Consider the following 11,710-nt stretch of genomic DNA (forward strand, 5'->3'; position numbering starts at 1 on the left):
GCCAACATGTCGAGCCAAGGCCTCGGCCCGCATGCCATGCCACGGCCTCGGCCCGCATGCCATGCCACGGCCTCGGCCCGCATGACATGCCACGGCCTCGGCCCGCATGCCTTGCCACGGCGTTGCCCAACATGCCATGCCACGGCCTCGGCCCGCATGCCATGCCATGCCACGGCCCGCATGTCTTGCCACGGCGTTGCCAAACATGCCATGCCACGGCCTCGGCCCGCATGACATGCCACGGCCTCGGACCGCATGCCTTGCTACGGCGTCGCCCAACATGCCATGCCACGGCCTCGGCCCGCATGCCTTGCTACGACGTTGCCCAAGGTGCCATGCCACGGCCTCGGCCCGCATGCCATGCCATGCCACGGCCCGCATGTCTTGCCACGGCGTTGCCAAACATGCCATGCCACGGCCTCGGCCCGCATGCCTTGCGACGGCGTCGCCCAACATGCCATGCCACGGCCTCGGCCCGCATGCCGTGCCACGGCCTCGGCCCGCATGCCTTGCTACGACGTTGCCCAACATGCCATGCCACGGCCCCGGCCCGCATGCCTTGCTACGACGTCGCCCAACATGACATGGCACGGCCTCGGCCCGCATGCCTTGCTACGGCGTCGCCCAACATGCCATGCGACGGCCTCGGCCCGCAGGCCTTGCGACGGCGTCGCCCAACATGCCATGGCACGGCCTCGGCCCGCATGCCATGCCACGGCCTCGGCCCGCATGCCATGCCAAGGCCTCGGCCCGCATGCCTTGCCACGGCGTTGCCCAGCATGCCACGCCACCGCGTTGCCCAGCGGGCCATGCCATGGCCTTGGCCAACATGCCTTGCCACGGCCTCGGCCCGCATGCCATGCCACAGCGTTGCCCCGCATGCCAAGGACGGAATGCCAAGCCACGGCCTCGGCCCGCATGCCATGCCATGCCACGGCCTCGGCTCGCATGCCATGCCACGGGCTCGGCCGGCGTGCCATGCCACGGCCTCTGCCCGGAAGCCATGCCACGGGCTCGGCCCGCATGCCTTGCCAAGTCGTTGCCCAACATGCCATGCCACGGCCTCGGCCCGCATGGCTTGCGACTGCCTTGGCCAGCGTGCCTTGCCACGGCGTGCCATGCCTTATCCTTGGCCAACATGCCATGCCACTGCCTTGGCCAGCATGTCGTGCCACCGCTACGGCCAGCATGCCGTGCCGGTCCGTTGCCCAGCATGCCACGGCCGTGGCGGCATGGCAAGCCACGGCCTCGGCCAGCATGCCTTGCCACGGCCTCGGCCAGCATGCCATGGCACTGTCTTGGTCAGCATGCCATGCCATGGCACCGCCTTGTCCAGCACGCCGTGCCGCGGCGTTGGCCAGCATGCCTTGGCCGGCATGCCATGCCAATGCCTTGGGCCAACATGGCGTGCCACGGGCTGGGCCATGCCGGTCCGTTGCCCGGCATGCCACGGCCGTGGCGGCATGGCAAGCCACGGCCTCGGCCAGCATGCCATGCCACGGCCTCGCCCAGCATGCCATGGCACGGTCTTGGTCAGCATGCCATGCCATGGCACCGCTTTGTGCAGCGTTGGCCAGCATGCCTTGGCCGGCATGCCATGCCAATGCCTTGGGCCAACATGGCGTGCCACGGGCTGGGCGAGCATGGCATGCCACGGGCTGGGCGAGCATGCCACGCCGCGGCCTTGGCTAGCAGAGCAAGGCATGCCACAGCCTCGGCGAGCATGCCATGCCATGGCCAAGGCCAAGGCCAAGGCAGTGGGCAAGGCCAAGTCCCTGTGCAAGGCATGGCCAAGGCCAAGGCCAAGGCCAAGGCCGCGGGCAAAGGCCAAGGCCAAGGCAGTGGGCAAGGCCAAGTCCCTGTGCAAGGCATGGCCAAGGCCAAGGCCAAGGCCGCGGGCAAAGGCCAAGGCCAAGGCCAAGGCAGTGGGCAAGGCCAAGTCCCTGTGCAAGGCATGGCCAAGGCCAAGGCCAAGGCCGCGGGCAAAGGCCAAGGCCAAGGCCATGGCATGCCACCGCCTTGATCGATCTTTTTGAACATGATTCTTTTATAATCTTACCCAAACCGTGCAACACAATTAAAAATGCACTACAATCAATTCTAAATGTCATTCCCTATTTTTTTGCAATTTTTCTTGAGCTTTTCGAATTTTTAAAGCCCTTATTTGGCAAAAAAAATCAAAATAAAATAAAAAAAATGAAAAAAATAATTTAATAATTTCTATAATTACTAGTGAATCATCCTTTAATTATTGGAATTTTTCCATAATTTTTTGACCATTTTTATTAATTTTTATTATTTTTTAAGTATTAAAATCGAAATAAATTAAAATAAAATATTTTCGGTAAAAAAATATTTTTTTTAATTTTTTTTATGGTGTATTAAATTATTTCCTACAACTTTCATGTTGAAAGTTTTGGCAAAAAACCATTACTTTTTAAAAAAACCCCATTATGACTCCTCGAACATGCTTGATGTTTCCTCCTGCCAGATTGAAAAGGGCTTAACAGCCTATTATAAGGGGGGGGCACCTCCCTTGCCCAGGGCCAGGCAGTGTCAGGTACGCCCCATGTTGGGCGCGGCCTGGGCTGCGGCCTTGGGTTATATGCACTGCGGCTCGACCGCGGCCTGGGCTGCGGCCTTGGGCGGCTCGGCCGCGGCCTTGGGCGGCCTGGACCGCGGCCTTGCGCGGCCTGGGCGCGGCCTTGGGCGGCTCGGGCGCGGCCTTGCGCGGCCTGGGCGCGGCCTAGAGCAGCATGGCGTGGCATGCGCGCGGGCGTGGGCGGCCTGGCATGCGCGCGGCGTGGGCAGCACGGCATGGCATGCGCACGGCCTGGGCGGCCTGGCATGCAGCCGGGCTGGCATGCCCGCGGCGTGGGCAGCACGGCATGGCATGCGCACGGCCTGGGCGGCCTGGCATGCAGCCGGCCTGGGCAGCACGGCATGGCATGCGCACGGCCTGGGCGGCCTGGCATGCAGCCGGCCTGGCATGCCCGCAGCGTGGGCAGCACGGCATGGCATGCGCACGGCCTGGGCGGCCTGGCATGCAGCCGGCCTGGGCAGCACGGCCTGGCATGCGCACGGCCTGGGCGGCCTGGCATGCAGCCGGCCAGGGCAGCCTGGCCTGGCATGCCCGCGGCGTGGGCAGCGTGGCCTGTGCGAATACCGCGCGCGTGGTCTTTTTGACCACGGTGCGCGTGTTGCGCGCATGGTCGCGCACGCCTTTGCACGCCTTCGCACGCAACGCACGTCTAGTGATAACAACCGCAGCCAAGGCCAAGGCCAGCAGCATGGCATGCCACGGCCAAGGCAGGCCAGCCAAAGCCAGCAGCATGCCATGCCAAGGCCAAGGCCAGCAGCATGCCATGCCACGGCCAAGGCAGCCCAGCCAAAGCCAGCAGCATGCCATGCCATGGCCTAGGCCAGCAGCATGCCATGCCACGGCCAAGGCAGCCAAGCCAAACCCAGCAGCATGCCATGCCAAGGCCAAGGCCAGCAGCATGCGATGCCACGGCCAAGGCAGCCCAGCCAAAGCCAGCAGCATGCCATGCCAAGGCCAAGGCCAGCAGCAAGCCATGCCACGGCCAAGGCAGGCCAGCCAAAGCCAGCAGCATGCCATGCCAAGCCAAGGCCAGCAGCATGCCATGCCACGGCCAAGGCAGGCCAGCCAAAGCCAGCAGCATGCCATGCCAAGCCAAGGCCAGCAGCATGCCATGCCAAGGCCAAGGCCAGCAGCATGCCATGCCACGGCCAAGCCAGCCCAGCCAAAGCCAGCAGCATGCCATGCCAAGCCAAGGCCAGCAGCATGCCATGCCAAGGCCAAGGCAGCCCAGCCAAAGCCAGCAGCATGCCATGCCAAGGCCAAGGCCAGCAGCATGCCATGCCACGGCCAAGGCAGCCCAGCCAAAGCCAGCAGCATGCCATGCCAAGCCAAGGCCAGCAGCATGCCATGCCAAGGCCAAGGCAGCCCAGCCAAAGCCAGCAGCATGCCATGCCAAGGCCAAGGCCAGCAGCATGCCATGCCACGGCCAAGGCAGGCCAGCCAAAGCCAGCAGCATGCCATGCCAAGGCCAAGGCCAGCAGCATGCCATGCCACGGCCAAGGCAGGCCAGCCAAAGCCAGCAGCATGCCATGCCACGGCCAAGGCAGGCCAGCCAAAGCCAGCAGCATGCCATGCCAAGCCAAGGCCAGCAGCATGCCATGCCAAGGCCAAGGCAGCCCAGCCAAAGCCAGCAGCATGCCATGCCAAGGCCAAGGCCAGCAGCATGCCATGCCACGGCCAAGGCAGCCCAGCCAAAGCCAGCAGCATGCCATGCCAAGGCCAAGGCCAGCAGCATGCCATGCCACGGCCAAGGCAGGCCAGCCAAAGCCAGCAGCATGCCATGCCAAGCCAAGGCCAGCAGCATGCCATGCCAAGGCCAAGGCAGCCCAGCCAAAGCCAGCAGCATGCCATGCCAAGGCCAAGGCCAGCAGCATGCCATGCCACGGCCAAGGCAGCCCAGCCAAAGCCAGCAGCATGCCATGCCAAGGCCAAGGCCAGCAGCATGCCATGCCACGGCCAAGGCACGCCAGCCAAAGCCAACAGCATGCCATGCCAAGGCCAAGGCCAGCAGCATGCCATGCCACGGCCAAGGCAGCCCAGCCAAAGCCAGCAGCATCCCATGCCAAGCCAAGGCCAGCAGCATGCCATGCCAAGGCCAAGGCAGCCCAGCCAAAGCCAGCAGCATGCCATGCCAAGCCAAGGCCAGCAGCATGCCATGCCAAGGCCAAGGCAGCCCAGCCAAAGCCAGCAGCATGCCATGCCAAGCCAAGGCCAGCAGCATGCCATGCCAAGGCCAAGGCAGCCCAGCCAAAGCCAGCAGCATGCCATGCCAGGCCAAGGCCAGCAGCATGCCATGCCAAGGCCAAGGCAGCCCAGCCAAAGCCAACAGCATGCCATGCCAAGGCCAAGGCCAGCAGCATGCCATGCCACGGCCAAGGCAGGCCAGCCAAAGCCAGCAGCATGCCATGCCAAGGCCAAGGCCAGCAGCATGCCATGCCACGGCCAAGGCAGGCCAGCCAAAGCCAGCAGCATGCCATGCCAAGCCAAGGCCAGCAGCATGCCATGCCAAGGCCAAGGCAGCCCAGCCAAAGCCAGCAGCATGCCATGCCAAGGCCAAGGCCAGCAGCATGCCATGCCACGGCCAAGGCAGCCCAGCCAAAGCCAGCAGCATGCCATGCCAAGCCAAGGCCAGCAGCATGCCATGCCAAGGCCAAGGCAGCCCAGCCAAAGCCAGCAAGCATGCCATGCCAAGGCCAAGCCCAGCAGCATGCCATGCCACGGCCAAGGCAGCCCAGCCAAAGCCAGCAGCATGCCATGCCAAGGCCAAGGCCAGCAGCAAGCCATGCCACGGCCAAGGCAGGCCAGCCAAAGCCAGCAGCATGCCGTGCCACGGCCAAGGCAGCCCAGCCAAAGCCAGCAGCATGCCATGCCAAGCCAAGGCCAGCAGCATGCCATGCCAAGGCCAAGGCAGCCCAGCCAAAGCCAGCAGCATGCCATGCCAAGGCCAAGGCCAGCAGCATGCCATGCCACGGCCAAGGCAGCCCAGCCAAAGCCAGCAGCATGCCATGCCATGGCCTAGGCCAGCAGCATGCCATGCCATGGCCTAGGCCACCAGCATGCCATGCCACGGCCAAGGCAGCCAAGCCAAAGCCAGCAGCATGCCATGCCAAGGCCAAGGCCAGCAGCATGCGATGCCATGGCCAAGGCAGCCCAGCCAAAGCCAGCAGCATGCCATGCCAAGGCCAAGGCCAGCAGCAAGCCATGCCACGGCCAAGGCAGGCCAGCCAAAGCCAGCAGCATGCCATGCCACGCCAAGGCCAGCAGCATGCCATGCCACGGCCAAGGCAGGCCAGCCAAAGCCAGCAGCATGCCATGCCAAGCCAAGGCCAGCAGCATGCCATGCCAAGGCCAAGGCAGCCCAGCCAAAGCCAGCAGCATGCCATGCCAAGGCCAAGGCCAGCAGCATGCCATGCCACGGCCAAGGCAGCCCAGCCAAAGCCAGCAGCATGCCATGCCAAGGCCAAGGCCAGCAGCATGCCATGCCACGGCCAAGGCAGGCCAGCCAAAGCCAGCAGCATGCCATGCCAAGCCAAGGCCAGCAGCATGCCATGCCAAGGCCAAGGCAGCCCAGCCAAAGCCAGCAGCATGCCATGCCAAGGCCAAGGCCAGCAGCATGCCATGCCACGGCCAAGGCAGCCCAGCCAAAGCCAGCAGCATGCCATGCCAAGGCCAAGGCCAGCAGCATGCCATGCCACGGCCAAGGCCGCCCAGCCAAAGCCAGCAGCATGCCATGCCAAGGCCAAGGCCAGCAGCATGCCATGCCACGGCCAAGGCAGGCCAGCCAAAGCCAGCAGCATGCCATGCCAAGCCAAGGCCAGCAGCATGCCATGCCAAGGCCAAGGCAGCCCAGCCAAAGCCAGCAGCATGCCATGCCAAGGCCAAGGCCAGCAGCATGCCATGCCACAGCCAAGGCAGCCCAGCCAAAGCCAGCAGCATGCCATGCCAAGGCCAAGGCCAGCAGCATGCCATGCCACGGCCAAGGCAGGCCAGCCAAAGCCAGCAGCATGCCATGCCAAGCCAAGGCCAGCAGCATGCCATGCCAAGGCCAAGGCAGCCCAGCCAAAGCCAGCAGCATGCCATGCCAAGGCCAAGGCCAGCAGCATGCCATGCCACGGCCAAGGCAGCCCAGCCAAAGCCAGCAGCATGCCATGCCAAGCCAAGGCCAGCAGCATGCCATGCCAAGGCCAAGGCAGCCCAGCCAAAGCCAGCAGCATGCCATGCCAAGGCCAAGGCCAGCAGCATGCCATGCCACGGCCAAGGCAGCCCAGCCAAAGCCAGCAGCATGCCATGCCAAGGCCAAGGCCAGCAGCAAGCCATGCCACGGCCAAGGCAGGCCAGCCAAAGCCAGCAGCATGCCATGCCACGGCCAAGGCAGGCCAGCCAAAGCCAGCAGCATGCCATGCCAAGCCAAGGCCAGCAGCATGCCATGCCAAGGCCAAGGCAGCCCAGCCAAAGCCAGCAGCATGCCATGCCAAGGCCAAGGCCAGCAGCATGCCATGCCACAGCCAAGGCAGCCCAGCCAAAGCCAGCAGCATGCCATGCCAAGGCCAAGGCCAGCAGCATGCCATGCCACGGCCAAGGCAGGCCAGCCAAAGCCAGCAGCATGCCATGCCAAGCCAAGGCCAGCAGCATGCCATGCCAAGGCCAAGGCAGCCCAGCCAAAGCCAGCAGCATGCCATGCCAAGGCCAAGGCCAGCAGCATGCCAAGCCACGGCCAAGGCAGCCCAGCCAAAGCCAGCAGCATGCCATGCCAAGCCAAGGCCAGCAGCATGCCATGCCAAGGCCAAGGCAGCCCAGCCAAAGCCAGCAGCATGCCATGCCAAGGCCAAGGCCAGCAGCATGCCATGCCACGTCCAAGGCAGCCCAGCCAAAGCCAGCAGCATGCCATGCCAAGGCCAAGGCCAGCAGCAAGCCATGCCACGGCCAAGGCAGGCCAGCCAAAGCCAGCAGCATGCCATGCCAAGGCCAAGGCCAGCAGCATGCCATGCCACGGCCAAGGCAGGCCAGCCAAAGCCAGCAGCATGCCATGCCAAGCCAAGGCCAGCAGCATGCCATGCCAAGCCAAGGCCAGCAGCATGCCATGCCAAGGCCAAGGCAGCCCAGCCAAAGCCAGCATCATGCCATGCCAAGGCCAAGGCCAGCAGCATGCCATGCCACGGCCAAGGCAGCCCAGCCAAAGCCAGCAGCATGCCATGCCAAGGCCAAGGCCAGCAGCATGCCATGCCACGGCCAAGGCAGGCCAGCCAAAGCCAGCAGCATGCCATGCCAAGCCAAGGCCAGCAGCATGCCATGCCAAGGCCAAGGCAGCCCAGCCAAAGCCAGCAGCATGCCATGCCAAGGCCAAGGCCAGCAGCATGCCATGCCACGGCCAAGGCAGCCCAGCCAAAGCCAGCAGCATGCCATGCCAAGGCCAAGGCCAGCAGCATGCCATGCCACGGCCAAGGCACGCCAGCCAAAGCCAGCAGCATGCCATGCCAAGGCCAAGGCCAGCAGCAAGCCATGCCACGGCCAAGGCAGGCCAGCCAAAGCCAGCAGCATGCCATGCCAAGGCCAAGGCCTGCAGCATGCCATGCCACGGCCAAGGCAGGCCAGCCAAAGCCAGCAGCATGCCATGCCAAGCCAAGGCCAGCAGCATGCCATGCCAAGGCCAAGGCAGCCCAGCCAAAGCCAGCAGCATGCCATGCCAAGCCAAGGCCAGCAGCTTGCCATGCCAAGGCCAAGGCAGCCCAGCCAAAGCCAGCAGCATGCCATGCCAGGCCAAGGCCAGCAGCATGCCATGCCAAGGCCAAGGCAGCCCAGCCAAAGCCAGCAGCATGCCATGCCAAGGCCAAGGCCAGCAGCATGCCATGCCACGGCCAAGGCAGCCCAGCCAAAGCCAGCAGCATGCCATGCCAAGCCAAGGCCAGCAGCATGCCATGCCAAGGCCAAGGCAGCCCAGCCAATGCCAGCAAGCATGCCATGCCAAGGCCAAGCCCAGCAGCATGCCATGCCACGGCCAAGGCAGCCCAGCCAAAGCCAGCAGCATGCCATGCCAAGGCCAAGGCCAGCAGCAAGCCATGCCACGGCCAAGGCTGGCCAGCCAAAGCCAGCAGCATGCCATGCCAAGGCCAAGGCCAGCAGCATGCCATGCCACGGCCAAGGCAGGCCAGCCAAAGCCTGCAGCATGCCATGCCAAGCCAAGGCCAGCAGCATGCCATGCCAAGGCCAAGGCAGCCCAGCCAAAGCCACCAGCATGCCATGCCAAGGCCAAGGCCAGCAGCATGCCATGCCACGGCCAAGGCAGGCCAGCCAAAGCCAGCAGCATGCCATGCCAAGCCAAGGCCAGCAGCATGCCATGCCAAGGCCAAGGCAGCCCAGCCAAAGCCACCAGCATGCCATGCCAAGGCCAAGGCCAGCAGCATGCCATGCCACGGCCAAGGCAGCCCAGCCAAAGCCAGCAGCATGCCATGCCAAGGCCAAGGCCAGCAGCATGCCATGCCACGGCCAAGGCAGGCCAGCCAAAGCCAGCAGCATGCCATGCCAAGGCCAAGGCCAGCAGCATGCCATGCCACGGCCAAGGCAGCCCAGCCAAAGCCAGCAGCATGCCATGCCAAGCCAAGGCCAGCACTATGCCATGCCAAGGCCAAGGCAGCCCAGCCAAAGCCAGCAGCATGCCATGCCAAGGCCAAGGCCAGCAGCATGCCATGCCACGGCCAAGGCAGCCCAGCCAAAGCCAGCAGCATGCCATGCCAAGGCCAAGGCCAGCAGCATGCCATGCCACGGCCAAGGCAAGCCAGCCAAAGCCAGCAGCATGCCATGCCAAGGCCAAGGCCAGCAGCATGCCATGCCACGGCCAAGGCAGGCCAGCCAAAGCCAGCAGCATGCCATGCCAAGCCAAGGCCAGCAGCATGCCATGCCAAGGCCAAGGCAGCCCAGCCAAAGCCAGCAGCATGCCATGCCAAGGCCAAGGCCAGCAGCATGCCATGCCACGGCCAAGGCAGCCCAGCCAAAGCCAGCAGCATGCCATGCCAAGCCAAGGCGAGCAGCATGCCATGCCAAGGCCAAGGCAGCCCAGCCAAAGCCAGCAAGCATGCCATGCCAAGGCCAAGCCCAGCAGCATGCCATGCCACGGCCAAGGCAGCCCAGCCAAAGCCAGCAGCATGCCATGCCAAGGCCAAGGCCAGCAGCATGCCATGCCACGGCCAAGGCAGGCCAGCCAAAGCCAGCAGCATGCCATGCCAAGGCCAAGGCCAGCAGCATGCCATGCCACGGCCAAGGCAGCCCAGCCAAAGCCAGCAGCATGCCATGCCAAGCCAAGGCCAGCAGCATGCCATGCCAAGGCCAAGGCAGCCCAGCCAAAGCCAGCAGCATGCCATGCCAAGGCCAAGGCCAGCAGCATGCCATGCCACGGCCAAGGCAGCCCAGCCAAAGCCAGCAGCATGCCATGCCAAGGCCAAGGCCAGCAGCATGCCATGCCACGGCCAAGGCAGCCCAGCCAAAGCCAGCAGCATGCCATGCCAAGGCCAAGGCCAGCAGCATGCCATGCCATGCCGCGGCCAAGGCAGCCCAGCCAAAGCCACCAGCATGCCATGCCAAGGCCAAGGCCAGCAGCATGGCATGGCCCGGGGAAGGCAGCCCAGCCAAAGCCAGCAGCATGCCATGCCAAGGCCAAGGCCAGCAGCGTGCCATGCCAAGGCCAAGGCCAAGGCCAAGGCAGCCCATCCGAAGCCAGCAACATTCCATGCCAAGGCCAACGCTGCCCAGCCAAGGCCAGCGGCATGCCATGCCAAGGCCAAGCCCAGCCGCATGTCTTGCCACGGCCTTGTCCCGCAGCGTGGCGTGCCTTGGCCTTGGGCTAGAACATCGCATGCCACGCCCTTGGCAAGCAATCCTGTCCCTCGTGTAATTGCCATTTGGTTTGGCTTTGACTTGCGTATATGTTGCCCTGCGAAATGCATGTCCCTCGGGTAATAGCCGTTTGGTTGCCTTTGACTTGCGAACACGTTGCTAGTGCTTTCCCCAGTGGAAGCTTGTTGGGAAAAGTATGTCCCTCGGAAGTTGCCTGTTGCATTCGAGCTATCCGATGCTTGCTCGGTTTCTCTAAGAGTTTTTGTACGTTCGTTGGGCTTTTTAATTATTTATTTACTCATAAAAATTATAATAAAATAAATAAAAAATAAAAAAATAATTGAAAAAATTACTATAATTACTAGCGCCTCATCTTATAATTGTTGGAATTTTTCTAGAATTTTTTAAGTATTTTTAGTAATTTTTATTATTTTTTAAGTATTAAAATTGAAATAAATTAAAATAAAATATTCCGGTGGCCAAATATTTTTTTATAATTTTTTTTATGGTGTATTAAATTATTTCATACAACTTTCATGTTGAAAGTTTTGGCAAAAAACCATTACTTTTTAAAAAAACCCCATTATGACTCCTCAAACATGGTTGATGTTTCCTCCTGCCAGATTGAAAAGGGCTTAACAGGCTATTATAAGGGGGGGGCACCTCCCTTAAGGCTGGCCAGCATGGCCAGGCCACAGGCCACGCCTATGCCTAGGCGGGCGCTTGGCACATGCCATCGCTTGGCTTGTGGCATTGGCTTGTGGCATCGAAACTACATAGCCAAGCACGGGATGCGTCGAGTGGCGGCCCGCGGTGGTGGCGGTGGCACGTTGGCCTAGGCCAGCATGCCATGCCACAGCCTTGGCCAGCAACATGGCATGCCAAAGCCTTGGCCAGCAGCATGCCATGCCCTGGCCTTGGCAAGCATGCCATGCCACGGCCTTGGCCAGCAGCATGCCATGCCACGGCCTTGGCCAGCAGCATGCCATGCCCCGGCCTTCGCCAGCATGTCATGCCACGGCCTTGGCCAGCAGCATGCCATGCCACGGCCTTGGCCAGCAACATGGCATGCCAAAGCCTTGGCCAGCAGCACGCCATGCCCCGGCCTTGGCAAGCTTGTCATGCCACGGCCATGGCCAGCAGCGTGCCATGCCCCGGCCTTGGCCAGCAGCGTGCCATGCCACGACCTTGGCCAGCAGCTTGCCATGCCCCGGCCTTGGCCAGCATGCCATGCCACGGCCTTGGCCAGCAGCATGCCATGCCACGGCCTTGGCCAGCAAC

Source organism: Camellia sinensis, chromosome 14 (assembly GCF_055761805.1).
Source record: "Camellia sinensis isolate YWXY chromosome 14, ASM5576180v1, whole genome shotgun sequence".
Taxonomy (NCBI): Eukaryota; Viridiplantae; Streptophyta; class Magnoliopsida; order Ericales; family Theaceae; genus Camellia; species Camellia sinensis.